General features: G+C 42.5%; 1 protein-coding gene across 7 annotated transcripts in view; it reads right to left on the bottom strand.

Moving 5' to 3' along the window:
• Nucleotides 1-16796, bottom strand: part of LOC125458829 (probable G-protein coupled receptor 174) — a 76441-nt gene that overhangs the window by 34052 nt on the left and 25593 nt on the right. For 5 of the 7 annotated variants that reach the window (XM_048544547.1, XM_048544540.1, XM_048544541.1 and 2 more), the window contains exon 1: nt 14394-14520. The exons of the other annotated variants lie outside the window; for them this stretch is intronic. The gene's annotated coding sequence lies outside the window, so the exon portion shown is untranslated. Of the gene's footprint in view, nt 1-14393; nt 14521-16796 lie in introns of those variants that run through there. 7 annotated transcript variants of the gene reach the window in all.

Raw genomic sequence — 16796 nt, 5'->3', positions numbered from 1 at the left:
TTTTGGAGTGTCCTCAGCCATTTCTTGAAATCACTCCGTTTGGCTGTCTTAAAATCAGGTGAGCCTTTAAATATTAGGTTAAGCAATGTTTGTTTCTCTGAGAGTCATGAGTCTTTGGAACTCTCTTCTTGTAAAGCAGAGTCCCTAAATATCTTTATGGCAAAGCTAGACAGATTTGAATTAAGCAAGGCGTTTGTGGGTTATATGGATTTCAGATTAATTTCAGATCAGCCAAAATCTTATAGAATCAAAGAGCTGAAGGGGCTGAATGGCCTAAAACTGCTCCAGATTCACAGGTTCATATGAGTTCACTGAAGATTGGCATCTGGCCAGAGGAGGCCAAGATAGATCACCCTCTGAACATTTGTAACTGATGACTGTTGCAAATGCTTCAGGCTTACCTCTTGCATCCGTGCACAGGACTCCCTTATCATTGAGGATGGAGATATTTGTGGACCCTCCTTCTTTGGTGAGTTGTTTAGTTGCCCATTACCATTCTTCACCGGCCAAGGTTAGATTTGATCTGTCAGTTAGGAGATCACTTAGTCCCGTCTATCCCTTGGTGCTTATGATGTTTGACAACAAGTAGTCGTGTTTGGTAGCTTCACCAGGTTGAAATCTCGTTTTCAGGAATGCCTGCTGCTTCCCCTGGCATGCCTTCATGTACTGTCCATTGAACCATAGTTGATCCCCTGGCTTGATGGTAATGGTGGAGTTGGGGATATGCCAGGCCATGGCTTTGCAGACTGTGTTGAATACAATTCTGCTGCTGCAAATGGCCCACAATGCTTGACGGATGCCCAGTCTTGAGTTGCCAGTCTAGATCTGTTCAAAGTCTGTTCTAGTTTAGGTATGGTGGCAGTGCCAAACAACACAGCAATGTAGTCATTGTTACTACCGATATTGTCACAGACAGATGCAACTCTACAGGTAGATCGTTGTGGATGAGGGCATGCATTTTTTTCTCCTTTGTTAGTTCCCTCAGCACCTGCCACATGCCCAGTTAAGCTATTATGCCTGCCACTCTTGCTGATGAAAAGAGTACAATCTGTTCCCTTGTCTCACTTGGTGCTTCATCCAGATCGTGTACTGATTCACCAGCTGAGAGGTGGAGGAAGGAAACAGTAGGTGGGAGTCAACACAAGAAATCCTTGCCCAGGGTGGACCTGATGCCAAAAAAACTTGTAGGTAGTTACACTACCTTCCAAATCCCTCCCAGCTGTATCCAATTTTAATGCTACCTTGGTAGAAGAGGATCCATTCCAGGATAGTGGCAGTGTCTATGACATTGTCTGTAAAGTCTGATTCTGAGAGATTCCATATGATAGCCTGTGGTCTGACTAGTTTGTAAGACAGCTCTCCCAAGTTAATTGACCACTTAAGGCCCATGACTGCTAACAAGTTGAGAAAGTTACCCGTGGACGTTCTGACCCAGAAGTCAACTGTATTCATGGTGAGAAGAGGGTGAATTTCTCACAATGGCAAAATTACTTAAGTAGTTCCCCTCTCTCCACCACTCTGGCCTTATCTAGGGGGAGGAAAATTCCACCCACTTTGTTGTTGCATTAAACTTCATCGTCCTCAGTATGAATCACTGTTCTTGTGGAGACATCTTTGCTCATTGCTTAGCATTCAAGATTGTCACTAAGTGTTTGTCGTCTATCTGCCTCCTAAAGTGGGGGCCGAGAACATAATTGGCAAACACTTCACAAGCGCATGTTGCAGCTATCATTTCTCTATCATTACACACCTCTTTGGTAAACTGAACTGTGTTGTCCATCCATCTGTTTTTGAAAAAGTACTGCCCTCAGTCCTGTAGATGCTACAACTGCTGTGATAACAGTAGATAACTCTAGATCATAGCAAGCTGAAATATTAGGTGACATCAACATTGACTTTTTTTTGAGAAGATAAAGGCATTGTGTTTCCTCCCAGCACCTTGTGTCATCCAGTCAAAAGAACTTTTGGAACTCTGCAACCCAGCTTCCCCAGCTTGTGGGGAGCTGAAATCTCCTTAAATGCTCTTGTCTTCTGTGGAACAAATCTGAGACTGGATGCATCTGCATTGTGTCTAAGGAGATTAACAGTGGGCTGTGAGGATTCCCATTTGTTGTACAGTACAAGACCTGCTTTACTCACACTATGGTGTCATGTTCTGACTGGCAAAGCTAGTTGAGCATTCATTCACAATTGCACAAAAGGTTGCCAGTCTCTAGCAGATAACCACAAGCAAGAACCAGGAAAGGAAAATAATGTTTGCTCTACAGTTGGTGTAGCAATGCAGTGCACATCAAGGATATATTTGCCAGGCAGTTGAAGGTGATTGAAGATGGGATGTCATATAATTCAATCTCTAGGAATACATCCAGAATTGACTGTCTTAAATCATACTCATATATTGTGAGTATCCTTTATTACTAATCCATCACTAAACTGCTCGAAAAGGCGGTGATGAATCATGTTCTTGCATATAACATAAGCTTGCAAGACCATATCAGCAGTCACTGAGATAACAAGGTGTGGAGCTGGATGAACACAGCAGGCCAAGCAGCATCTGAGGAGCAGGAAGGCTGACGTTTCGGGGATGAAGGGTCCATGCCCAAAACATCAGCCTTCCTGCTCCTCTGATGCTGCTTGGCCTGCTGTGTTCATCCAGCTCCACACCTTGTTATCTCGGATTCTCCAGCATCTGCAGTTCCCATTATCTCAACAGACACTGATTTCTGTGCTTTTGGAGTCACGTAAAGACCAGGCCAAGAAAGAAAAGACAAAGAAAAAAGTAAATTGTGACCACATTGTAGATTCTGGTGCTAGCTTTTGTTCAACTGGTTGAATTTAAAATTCTCACTGCCATTGTGGGTTTGAAATACATCTCAAGGTTATTTCTCCCAGCCTCCTGATTACTAGGTCTAGCAATATGATGACAATGCCACCACAACCAATTGTGGGGAATGGACTTCACAGGGTCCAGGTCAAGAAAAGAGGTAGAGAATGCTATAAGGGCATGTTGATTACTTGGCAGCCCAGGACTGGCACATTAAATGATTAGAATGTTCAATTATATCCAGACATGGTGCAGTATTAAAATATGGCACCACAGTATGGCAAATAGGGTTGTCCCCCTACTAATCCCCTTGTACCACACTCTCCACTTCAGCAGTTCCAGACGAGAGTTCAGTGTCGCGCAGTTTCACCTTCCAGCTGTCATCCTATTTTATCAGTTTTCCACTGCATTAACTTCTGTTTGTCACACCTTAGTTCTTCTGACCTTCCACTTTAGCAACTGATGGAGAGAGAAGGCTTTTCAAACTCTCGAGAGCTTGTTGACATTTCTGTTTTCATGGTCTTCAGCTTATTTTTAAATTGGCATGAACACTTGAAAATTTACTGATATTTAAAATTACAGCTCCATCACCACGCATGGCACTCAAAAACAAACCTGCTGCAAAGTCAAGGGTAATTGCATGAACAGTCTGAAAGTTATTAAAACATTAACTTTCAGGTAGACTTTACACCCCCTTTCACTGCTCAACACTGACTCAACAACTGTATAATAATACCAATCTCAGTATTCTTTTTCTTTGCTCTTGACAAAATATTATTTGGACAGACAACTATCTTTTAATGAAGAATAACTTGACAGAGCAATTCTCCTGTGATGACTGGACACAGCCCACGGCCAGCTGTGTTGGTAGTGTTCTATGCAGATGGCTTTTTAGGTTGTTTTTTTTCAAAGTTAGACAGAAAAATATTAGAATATCTTTACTACTTCTGCCAACTGACAGAGACTTTGTGAAGTGTGGAACATCTGGTAATGCAAGATTGAGATACAATCTCAGTCAGTTCCTATTAAGTTCACCAATCTCCAGAGCGCAGGTTCAAATTGATATGACACAACCCCTGGCCTCATCCTCAGCACCCCCAAGGCAAGTGTCAAATCTTGCCTTTCGCAGTCAGCGCCATGGTTTCTGGCTTCTACTGCTGCAATGATTCACCTGATCATTATAAAGACTCTTCAACTTCTGAGGTTCCCTCATTGACCTCCAGAATGTCACAGCTTCCGCACTCCATTAGACATAGACCCCAAACTATTTGCTGCCCATTTTCACATCTGTCCATAAGACATTAGAGCAGCTATAGGCCATTTCACCCATCAGGTCTACTCCACCATTCAATGAGTATTCCAGCTGGGTCATGTATATTTTTTAGCAAGGCTACAATACTTTTATTCTCCATTCCCTTTCAAATAAAGGTCTATTACCTATTACCAGTTGCACTTTTATACTATCTTTTTGTGATTCATGCATGAGAACCTCCAAATTCATCTCTGCTGCTGCTTTTCTGCAGTTTTTCAACATATAAATAACATTTAGTTCCTCCTTCTTTCTAGCCAAAGTGCATAACCTCATATTTTCCCAAATTATACCCCATCTGCCAACATTTTGCCCATTCACTTAACCAATCTTTTACCGTCTAGAGGCTGTTTGCATCATCAATACTTCCCTTCTCACCTATTTTTATGTCATTTGCAAACTTAACTATAGCATATTAATTTCCCTCATCCAAGTCAATAATAAATATTACAAATAATTGTGGCCTTAGCTCTTATCACTGTGCCACTCTGTTTACTGGATGCCATCCTGAAAATGTCCCCTTCATCCCAACTCTGTCTTCTACTGATTAGTCAGTGCTTCATACATGCTAACATAATTTCATCCTTGCACACACAATGTCATTCCAGTAAATTTTGAAATGCACCTCCTTCAGGATTTATTTTAAAAGTGGGATTAATCCATCAGTTGACACAATCCAATCCAGCATCAAGGCTATGATTATTTAAAAACCAATTCCACTGGGTTCCAATTGGCAAAGCAAATCTTCTTCACCCAACTAAAGGATTGCACTCAAATGAGAGGAGGGCAAAAGAAGTGTTTCAAAGACTCCCTGAATGCTTCCTTCAAGAAATGCAACATACATGTCAACATTTGAGAAACCCTCATTCAGAAGAAACTGATCTGCATGAAGAGATACAAATCTTTGAGTACACTCGTTAGCAAGAGGAAGTATGGAAAAGGGACCAGAGAAAGGAATGCCAGTAGCCTCAAGGCCGAGGACCACTTCCACTTCCCAGAAACGTGCCAAATGTATGGTTGGAGTTGCAGCTCTAGGATCAGGTTCATCAACCACATAAACTGATGCAGGATTAATTTAGTTGGACAATCATACTTTTGAGCAAGTGCCAAACAACAATGATGATCTAAACATCAGGTCTGATGGGAAAATCAAACCAAGGAAAAATAAGGAACATGTGTTCTACCTACAAGGATGTTAAAGCACTTACTGGCCACAGAAATAATGGCTGCTGACATGGAAATCCCCAGCTCGGTCTGGGTAATGAAACAAATTTAACAGTAACAGAGTGTGAGATAAGGGATTTCACAGTGCTGAAACAATCAAATGAACAAAAAAAAATCACATTCCCATCACAAGTATTAAAATATAAATCACAAGAGGGGAATTTAATTTGTTTGAGGAACATGTCGCAGCCTTGCATAAAAATAATACTGTAAGTAACTCAGCTTGTCAAATTACAAAGTGTTAATATATCACCAAATCACAGAATTATGGTGCAGGAGGCCATTTGTCCCAAGGTGGCTACACCAGCTCTACTTCCTATTCCCACCCTATTAGTTTATGCCAATCTCCTGCCTTTCCCCCATATCCCTGCCCATCACTCCTATCCAAAAATACATCGAATGTCCTATTGAATGCCTTAGCTAAACTTGCCTGTCCCACACTTCCAGATAGTGCATTCTATACCCTAACTACTTGCTGTGTGAAAAGGTTTATTCTCACACCACAATTGCTTCATTTACACATTACTTTAAATCTATGCCCTCTCACTTTTGTTTCTTTTTCAAGCAGAAACAGCTTTGCCCTATATTACTCTGTCCAGATCACTCTGATTTTGAAAACCTCAATCAGATCTCCTCTCAGTCTTCTTCTCTCCAGGGAGAACAGTACATACTTCTTCAAACATTCCCCATGACTAATAATACTAATGACATAAGACAACACTATTCTTTCTCCCCGGTTCGATATAATTTATGTCAGAACATGGTTCCAGATACAGCTGCCTCATACAGCTGTTCAAATGTCACCCAACAGCCTTGCCATATAGATGAAAGTAAATGTGCAATATATAGCAGGAATAATTAAATAGCAATCAGAAAAAGGAAATTCAGGAGTATTAAGGCTATTTGCTAAAATACATTTGCAGTAAAATTGCAGTTAAAAAAACATAAGGGTACCATCCCCTAAATTTGTGCTCAGTCAAGGAAGCCGCTGTGTACCCTGTTTTGTGTGCTCCATGTCAAAACAAACTCAAATGAAAACACAGTGATATTGTAAACATGTGAAAAAAAACCTTCATATTTCAATTTGTCCACATCTTACAACAGTCTGACCTTGTGCGATAAAAAGGCATCGGAAAAAAAAAACTTTGGGAGTAGGCTCTGGAAAAGCTCAGTAATATTTTTCTGACTTGGTGAGCTGCCTTTGGATGGCTCCACCATGTTGCCAATGCAGCCAACCATGTTTTTGCAGTACAGCAAGAAATGGTGGAAAATCAGCATAACCGAGGCAGCTCCAGTGAGGGAGGTGGAGGGGTGGGGAGCAGGTGAGCATCCATTCATCCAACACTTTGTTTCCTGCGCCATCCCCGCCCCCACCCTGATAAATTCTGTCTGGTGCCTGGATCAATGCTTAAGCATCCAACTGACTTTGTTCAGCCTCATGCTGCGTGGTTCATATCCTGACATTGAGAAGCAACGTGATTTCTTGGACACTTCCCATCACAAGTGTCAGGACCTTTTCCATGCCACCTTTGTTGCTTCCACACTTATGTATTTCATCCTGAAAGAGTGATCTGATAAAAGATGGTTAAAAACAAAATCTGGGTTTCATTCACATTAAAAATGCCTCTTGATGCATGCCCACATAGCATGTGTGGGAGACCCTTTTGCAATGTTCAATGTGGCTTGCCTGTGATTTCAAACTCTAGCACGGTCTAACTCTGCTCCATTTGGTTAGCACAGTATATGACGTGTGCGCCATGAGTTTAACTAATAGCGATCTACCAGTCAGTTCATCACAGCCATCCATCTACTAGATTTCCAATTCTGCCAGCAGAACTCTGAAAACTATCAGAGTTTTGGTTTATCTGCATTGTACTCATCATGATTTCACCATAGATAATGCTGCACAAAACAAGGACCAAACACATAATCTTTTGACAGGGGAGTACAATCCCATGAGATGCAAGACCCTGCCAAACACCAAAGTTAAACAACTTTGGTTTAGTCACAACTACTAGAAGGGAAATCCAAGCAGAGGCTACTAGCTCAGAATTCTTCCTCTGACCCTCCGTGTGACATAATTGCTGCAGAGTGGCTGCTGCATTCCCTAACCTAACACATGGCTGCAGACTTAATATTAGCTTATTGCAACAGTTTAGAAGCTCAACGTGTCTCTGTGTCACAAGGTTGTAGGTCCACTCTCATAGTCTGTACCAGCACTCAGTGCAGCACTAATCTTGTGTTGCTAGAGTTGGCATCTTTCAATGGAGCTATTGAAACCTCGTTGTTAATGTGAAAACTTGTATCCTGGCCAAGACCTCTCTCAAGCAACGCAATTAAAAATGGATAAACTGATCGTTGATCTGACAAAAGCAAAATGCGACAGATGTTGGAAACTGGAAATAAAAAGTGAAAATGCTGGAAATACTCAGCAGGTTTGGCAACATCTGTATAAGGGAAATAAGAGTTATTGCTTCAGGTTTGCCAATATCAGAAATTTGATGTGAAGACCACAGACCTAAAATATTTTTTTCTGAAGCGGCAGGGGTCCCATGACTAGACTGCAAGAGGAGGGAACGACAAATCTAGTTGCTGCTACCATCCTATTGTAGATCACAATCCACCCACAATAGCTGTCCACCCTTGGAATTGGCCATCAGCCTCAGCAGTGTTAGTGAGTGGCTACTGGTAGGATTGCACCTGGAGTGTAGAGGTTCTGAGGCTAGTCAGCGAGGACAGATCACTGATGGTAGGCAACAACAGTGCCGCTTCCCAAGACCAAAGGGTTTCCACAAGAGTAGTCCCCGCCCCCAACTTGGAATCCACCTGGCAAAATCTTCACATGGCAGAGGTTCTCACCTGCACTGGCAAAAGGCCACTTGAGACAGGAGGAGGTCACTATTTAGACATTTCAGTGGTTCATCAGGGCTTTGGTGAGTGAGCTATCTGCCACTTTGACATCTCTTCCGATGTGGCATGGTCCTATGAAATAACAGACAGATGTCTTCCAATGCCACTTTAACCAACCTGCCCATCTCCGAGCTGGTTCCAAAAGGGATTTAGAATGAAAGTATAATGAAATATCTCTCCTTCTGAGTCAAAATACTCAGAACTTCCAATGGTCTGTTCCTCCTTGTCAATTTTCAAAGAAGAATTTTCATGACTGTCCCGAGCTATGTCTGCCTTCTTACTACAAACATGCTCTCTATGTGCTACTGCTACAGTTTCAATATCCATTTCCTTTCCTGATCCTTGCTTTTGTGAAGTTTCCTTAGATATTCCTTCTACTGCAGTTGGTCTTCATTTATTTCCCAGCAATTATTGAGTTTGGTATGTCTGGTCTTACTACAATGGGAGCACATTAATTTCTTTCTATAACTTCTTGGTTCCAGCATTTCTCCTTTATTGTTTTAGCAACCTTCTAACTATTCTTTAAAACTAGGATTTCTTCCATCTTTAGAATTTCTATTCCTATAATTTCTTTGTGCATTTCCATTCAACCATTTCCTCACTTATAATTGTTGATGCAAGATTTCATCAGTATTTGCCAGAGCTGCTGTTTGACTGGTCTTTAGTAGTCAATGCTCATCCATATAAGTCTTTATGTTTGCAGGAATGCTATATCTGAATTCTTCCATCAACAGAATTTCTCTTAGTATTCTCAAAAATGTTCACTATCTTTAGTGATCTAAACGACTGCTGACACATAGGGTGGCATGGTGGCATAGTGTTCAGCGCTGCTGCCTCACAGTATCAGGGACACAGCTTCAATTCCAGTCCTTGGGCCACTGTCTGTAGAATTTGACATTCTCCCCATGTCTGCGTGGGCTTCCTCTGGGTGCTCTGCTTTCCTCCCACAGTCCAAAGATGGGCAGTTTAGATGCATTGGTCATGGTAAATTGCCTGTAGTCCTCAGAGGGATGTAGATTAGGGGGATGGGTCTGGGTGGGATTCTCTGAGGTTCAGTGTGGACTTGTCGAGCCGAAGGGCCTGTTTCCACACTGTAGGGATTCTATGATTCTTCTTCCATTGCAAACTCTCCAAGCATCCAATTAGATTTTTGTCTTACAGTCCTAAATTTTAATTGGTAAGCTTAAGCACAAGCTCAAAAACATTGAAAACTGCATTTTTGTCAACTTCATACTCTGCAGATTGTCCTTCTCACAATCTGGTGTACATACACTGTCATTCCTGTACCTGTCAAAACACTCTAACATTAAGGTCTAATCAATGCTTGGCCACTTCAGCTGTCCTGCTACCTCCTCAAATGATGTGAAATGCTTTTCAACTCCAAGTTTCATAAATTTAGGCACAAAGTATAGATTGTTAGTTAAATCAAATTCCTCCTTGGAATCAAAATTATCCTCCAAACTATTACACCCTCTTTCTTTCTTTGCCATAAACTTTCTTTGACTAACATGTATACCAAGCTTCTGAAAAATTCAAGTTTTTTTTTAAAACAAACTCCATCTCCCTCTGCTTTTGGTTTCTTTACTTACCATCTTTCTTCTTCTTTTTCCTCAATTTCCATTTTGAGGTTCCTTAATTTTATGTCCCTCCATTTTTGTCTCTGTTCTAACAGAAGTTGTTTCATTCCTCTTTCTCTCTCTAAGTCCATGTATTTAATTTCTAACTGTCTCCTAGCCAATCCTAGCTGTGACACCTGAATTTCAGATTTCCTTTTTTCCAATTTTAAAATATTACATAACTACTTGAAGAATCTCACTCGTATGAAATCTTGCTTCTACTTCAACATTCTGTTTACCTGCTAGCTCTCTCAGTTTAGTTTTAATCAAAGATTTCAAATAATCAACTGTTAAATCTTTCACTGTGTCCTCAAAAGAGACACAGAAAAGGAAATAGAATAAACCAAACATTTATATTTTTCACAATATGAAAGATTTTGAATCTAGTTAAAAAGACAATCTCATCTATCCCAACATTATCAGTTTAAGTACTCAAACACAAGAAAGAGGATCTGAGATAACAAGGTGTAAAGCTGGATGAACACAGCAGGCCAAGCAGCATCAGAGGAGCAGGAAGGCTGACGTTTTGGGCCTCGACCTTTCTCCCGAAACGTCAGCCTTCCTACTCTTCTGATGCTGCTTGGCCTGCTGTGTTCATCCAGCTCTACAGCTTGTTATCTCAGATTCTCCAGCATCTGAATTTCCCACTATCACAAGAAAGAGGATTCCCTTGCTCATCATATCTATATGTTTGATTTATCTTCTTTTTTTCCAATTCCTGGGCAGTTTGATAGCCTTTTTCTTGAATAGTCACGCAACTGAGCTTAAACTTTCTTAGCTTCATACCATCTAATCAGGGTTCTAATTAAACACTTCTACTCTGCAATTCCCAACCAAATCCCTCACACTGAGGTAACCTGTTTCCTAACTGTTCTAAATTAACTCCTTTCTCTAGGAGAAACTGTTCAAACAGCAAACTTCAACCAGGACTTTTGCAAATGGAAACCAAGTTATGGGTTTGTTCACTCAGCAAAATAAAATCCTGAAACCTTCTAAACTGAAGAGAAATGAATGCTTTACAACGTTGACTCTGTGAAACCACAATCTCTTAGAAAGCTAAAAAGGAATCCCACTCTTATCCCAGGAAGTCTTTCTCTCATACCAACTGAAAAGAAAATCATGACCCCAAAAGTACTGGCAACTCAATACTTAAGCCACTTCATAAACACAGACAAAAACCCATATGTCACAAAATCTAAACTCTAAAATAAATGATATAAAAATATCTTTAAATCACACACCTCAGAGCATAACAGAAACAAAGTTATGAACAAAGAATTTGGAGCAGGAGTCGGCAATCACCCATTTAAGTCTGTGTTGCCTGAGCTGACATGCCCATCAACCTCCAATAACCTTTGTCCTCTTTGCTTACAAGGATCTTTTGAACTCTGCCTTTAAAATGTTCATGGTTTCTGCTTCCACTGCCTTTGCAGAAGTCAGTTACAAAAATTCACCACCCTCCATAAGAAATAAATTCTCCTTCTCTCAGTCCTAGATGGGTGACTCCATATTTTGAAATAATAGCCCCTACTTCTACATTTTCCAAAATGTGGAGACCTGGTTTAGCACTCAAAATTGTAAATATTTTAGAGATAGTAGAAACTGCAGTTGCTGGAGAATCTGAGAATAACAAGGTGTAGAGCTGGATGAACACAGCAGGCCAAGCAGCATCAGAGGAGCAAGAAAGCTGATGTCTCAGGTCTGGAATCTTCTTCAGAAATGCAGGAGGGGAGGGGGATTCTGAAATAAATAGGGAGAGAGGGGGAGGTGAAAATAATATGGGTAGAGGAGAAGATAGGTGGAGAGGAGACAGACAGGTCAAAGAAGTAGGGTGAAGCCAGTAAAGGTGAGTGTAGGTGTGGAGTTGGAAGGGGATTGGTCAGTCCAGGGAGGACAGACAAGTCAAGGGGACGGGATGAGGCTGGGAGGTAGCAGAAGGGGGTGGGGCTTGAGGTGGGAGGAGGGGATAGGTAAGAGGAAGACAGGTTAGGGAGGCGGGGACAAGCTGGGATGCGGTGAGGGAAGGGAGATTTTGAAGCTTGTGAAGTCAACATTGATACCATTGGGTTGCAGAGTTCCCAAGCAAAATATGAGGTGCTGTTCCTGTAACCTTCGGGTGGGATAGTTGTGGCACTGCAGGAGACCGAGGATGGACATGTCGTCTAAGGAATGGGAGGACGAGTTGAAATTGTTCGCAACTGGGAGGTGTAGTAGTTTAGTGCGAACCAAGCATAGGTGTTCTGCAAAGCGATCCCCAAGCCTCTGCTTGGTTTCCCCGATGTAGAAGAGGCCACATCGGGAACAGTGGATATTTTAACCAAGTTGCCTCTTACATTTGAACCCTACAGTGAATTCAAGCCGAGCTTCTCCAATGTTCCCTTATAAGAAAGACATCCCACCCATTCCAGGTATTAGTCTAGTGAACATCGTCACCAAAGCGGAATGCTTCAAATGCATTAACATCCTTCTTTAAATAAGGTAACCAATACTTTGCATAATATTCTAGATGCAATTGCACCAATGCCCTCTATGACAGAATCATAATCTTCCCAGTTTTGTATTCAATTACCCCTCAATTAATAATAATATTCTGTTAGCATTCCTAATTATTTACTCCAGGAGACAGACCTGGTAGGGATAGAAATGGTGATATGGTGCAAAATCAATCTATCAAAATTTAACAATAAATCCAACCTAAGGATTTGTTTCTGACATAATTGCCTGGTCGTAAGCTTACAATGGCCCCTTTTTTCTGCTTGCTGGTTAGAGACAACCACGTTATTAAACGTGTAACTTAATTATTTCACAATTTAATCACTCTCGTGCACAACGACGGGCAGCAAAAACCGTGCTGCTCCATCATACCAGCCCCTCATTCATAATAGCTTGAGCATTGTGATTACATTTCCTACAACTAGCTACCCTGTCACATCCCATAACTATGTTATCTCATGGTAGAGACAAAAAAAAATCCATGCCTAACAAGACAAAACTCTGGAAGCTCTGCAAAATGCCGCTCCAGCTCCCTCAAAAATCCAAAATCAATCCTGGAGCACACATGGACCATGTGTTCATTGAATGTCACAGAAGGAAAGTGAATTATGATGCGATCTCTGCCCGAGTAAGAATGTGTGCAGAGTACAACTTCAGTTTGTTTAAAATCCATTACTCCACTCTCTAAGTATATCTAAAATATACAAGTCATGCCCTTAATTGGCACGGAGGGGGCTTTCAGACAGTCAGCAGCAGAATTTCAGGACCATAGTTTGTCCTGACTGCTTCCAATGATGGTTGTAATCAGTAGTAATAAGTATCTCTCTCGATCCCATCCAGCAAACAATGTATTCTCCAAACTAGAACTAAGTAAGGGAGTGTTTAGGTGGTTCTGAGAGTACAGAGCCGGTTTTTCTAAGTAAAACACTGGGTGCCATCAATCCTCGCAAAATACCAACAATTTAGGTTCTCGTTTGCAGACAGCAGCTTATTAAATGAGTGAAAGTTCCAAGAGGCGCATAAAGATGTAAATCTCCGGGCAAAAAGTCAGCTGCCACCCCACTCTATGAGAATTACAGTTCGGTTGGTCGGTGATATAGAAAGAAAAACAAAAACGCTTCAAGAGCTAAATTAAAAACAAGAGTGCTGGAAATAAAAAAAACGACATATCAGTCAGCACGTCTGTCAAGCCAGCTCAGCTACCTGTCTCGGACCGCTGTAACCAGCTCCACTGTCCCACCAGAAAACATTACCTTTTTTACTTTCCAAATTTTCCCCTACAAGCTGAAGCACGGATGTGTACTTTGCGTTTCACGTGGGCACAACGGGGAGACCTGAGACTATTGAATCCCGGCTGACAAAAGGAAACACTGATATTGTGTGTTTGGGCTGTTAAAAGTTGCGCCAGGCACCTCAGATTGATGCCAGTCGCTTTGGAAAAAGTGGGGGAAATGTTAAAGGTAGCTGGGATTTGTTAACACCACCTCCGCCTGCAGTTAAGTCAAGTTCCTACTTTTCCCTGACAAGTATATATTGAGGGAGTTTCCAGCCACTTTCACTGCGGGAGCAGACTTCAGGTGTCTTCTTTCCACACTTAATTATATATTCGGCTGCAAAACGCACACTGTTTTCTCTGAACTATTAATTTTATTGCACTCTTCGCCCCACCCTCACATGTCTACACATTTCGCCCAATGTACCACACCCTGCTCGAAATTCACGTGTAACCCTGAGCAAACTGAGATTTCGAAAGCAGGTCAGGTCCTGCGTTTGAAAATGACACTCGATTCACTTCGAGAACTGCAGCCAGTTTCACACTCGAAATGCAGCTCCATCCACTTCCAAGCGGCATTGACTTCACCCCTCCAACTGGTCCGATATTGTGAAGCTGCTGCGCGGACCGAACGGCGGAAAGAAAAAAAATATATAATGTTGCAAATCTGCAAGTGCCCTCTCCGTTCAGCCCCTGCTGCTACAATCCGCTGGAAACGTTGCGAGAACGGTCTGGCATTCCTACCTGCGGGCCGCGCTGTGTCCGGATAACCCCCTTTTGATCACCAAGTCACTTAATTCCCTGTCACACACTCAACGATCATATTTCCTCACTCAGAAAGAGGGAAGTTGCCAAAAGCCGAAGCACGGTGATTGGGTTCTGACTGTGTAACTGTCAAATTGGCAGTGACGTGTTTCATACTTCCCCAGTACCTAATATTTGGCGGCATCTTACGCTCTCTGTTCTTTCTGTGTGTGTGTGAGTCAGACACGTGAATCCGTGAAAGATCAGTATCTCACTGCTATGTCCCAGCTTAATAGCTCAGACCCTCTGCTCTCAGGAAGCTGCCCGAGCTTTCTCTCCCAGTCACCCCCTGAGTTTTACTGCGAACCGCAGTACCTCCTGCCAGCCAACAAACTTCTGATCAAAAGCGGAATGCAAAACCAAAACTACCAAACGAGGAGTTTTCAGTCGGGACTAAAATGGACTACTTTGAATCCGAAAGATAACGGGGTCTTTCTGTGAAAGCGGGAACTGCCGATGCTGGAGAATCCGAGGTAACAAGGTGTAGAGCTGGATGAACACAGCAGGCCAAGCAGCACCAGGGGGGCTGGAAAGCTCTGATGCTGCTTGGCCTGCTGTGTTCATCCAGCTCTATGCCTTGTTATTTTGCGGTCTTTCTATGCACGTTGTGGAATCGTGAGCAGTTAAAAAAGAGAACAAGGACTTCGTTTTGGATTATCTTCCTTTTTTTAATCCCTCCCCCCCAAAAAAATGGAAACTCATTATGTTGGAACTGCATCAGCTCATGACAAAAGATGTAAGGGTAACCGACAGAAAAGCAGAATCTAGAAGCTGGCAAATAAAAAAAAGCTGCATTGGTACAGGGCCTCTCAGCAGGGAGCAGTTGAAGAACCACCAGCAATGTCGCTGACCTAATAATCTGGAGGTTCTGAGTTCAAATCTCATCACATTAACCAATTTAAGGGCTCTGGTGGCACCTTGGTACTGTCCAAGCCTCTGAGGCCAGGCGATCTCAGTTCAAGTCCCAACTTTTTTCAAAGGTGTGCCTGAACAAGGCATATTTGCAGCGCCTCTCCTGAGTAATCACCATCCTGTGTGCGGCTCGAAAACTAATTCACTGTACTCCGGTCAGCAAGGTCACTTAGGTACAGATCTTCTGATTTAGTGGCATTGGTTGTGAACATAGGAAACAGACTAAAATAACCCGCCCCTCCCTCCTCACTGACCAACTCCCTACCTACACTCACCTGTACTGGCTCCATCCCCGCCTCTTCTATCCATCTTCGGCTCGCCCCCCCCCCCCCCCTGCCCCGTTTATTTATTTCAAAGTCCCCTTCCCCTCCCCCATTTCTGAAGAAGGGTCTAGGCCCAAAACATCAGCCTTCCTGCTCCTCTGATGCTGCTTGGCCTGCTGTGTTCATCCAGCTCTACACCTTGTTATCTCAGATTCTCCAGCATCTGCAGTTCCCAGTATCTCACAGGAAACAGACTTGTTCTTCTTCAGTAGGATCGTAGTGTCTTCTGCATCCAACTGAGAGAGCATATGGGTCCCTGGCGTAAGGTGTTTTCAAAACATGGGTTGGGTCTCCCCCTTTAGAGTCACAGGCCAATTAATTATTTTAGGGCATGAGTTCTGAAGCAACAGTGGTAGCTGTTGACCAGAAAACATGGCCAGGATGCAGTTATATTATCCCAAATAGCTGGCAAATGGAAAATATCCTGCAGTCCTGATTGCTTTTGTTTTCAATGACAACATTGGGTCAGCTCTGAGCTGAATGCTTCGACTCCATTGTAATCACACCCACAATTCGGAGCTCCAAGAGCTCATGAGAGTTTTCAAAATGGTGACGACTACAATAATTACCCTACTTTCCCCAACTCAACAACTCCATCTGCCCAGAAAAAGTCTGCTTAAGAATACCCAGTCCTCCCAATCAACAAACCCCCTTGCACAAATTCTTCTCAACCATACTCCTCCCGCTCCACCCCAACAACCTCCATCAGCCTAGGCCAGTTTTCAGGAATTAAAATGGGGTCACGGTGGGAAGAGTTCTGGGAAGCATTGGTTTAAGTATTGCACAAGAGTGTCAACTAAAATTGTTCTGTTCAAATCTCTGGTACGGGAACAATTTCAATTTGAGGGACATTGAGATAAATTAATGTAACTGCTCACAGAATACCTACAGTGTGGAAACAAGCCTTTTGGCTCAACAAGCCCATACCAACTCTCGAAGAGCATCCCACCAGACTCACCCCCAACCTATCCCTGTAACCTTGCATCCCACATGGCCAATCCACCTAACCTACACATCCCTGGACACTATGGGCAATTTAGCATGGCCAACCCACCTAATCTGCAAACCCTTGGACTCTGTGAGGAAACAGGAGCACCCAGAGGAAATC

Source organism: Stegostoma tigrinum, chromosome 15 (assembly GCF_030684315.1).
Source record: "Stegostoma tigrinum isolate sSteTig4 chromosome 15, sSteTig4.hap1, whole genome shotgun sequence".
Classification (NCBI taxonomy): domain Eukaryota; kingdom Metazoa; phylum Chordata; class Chondrichthyes; order Orectolobiformes; family Stegostomatidae; genus Stegostoma; species Stegostoma tigrinum.
Note: the sequence above shows the minus strand (reverse complement) of the source record. Positions and strands in the feature narration are given on the sequence as shown.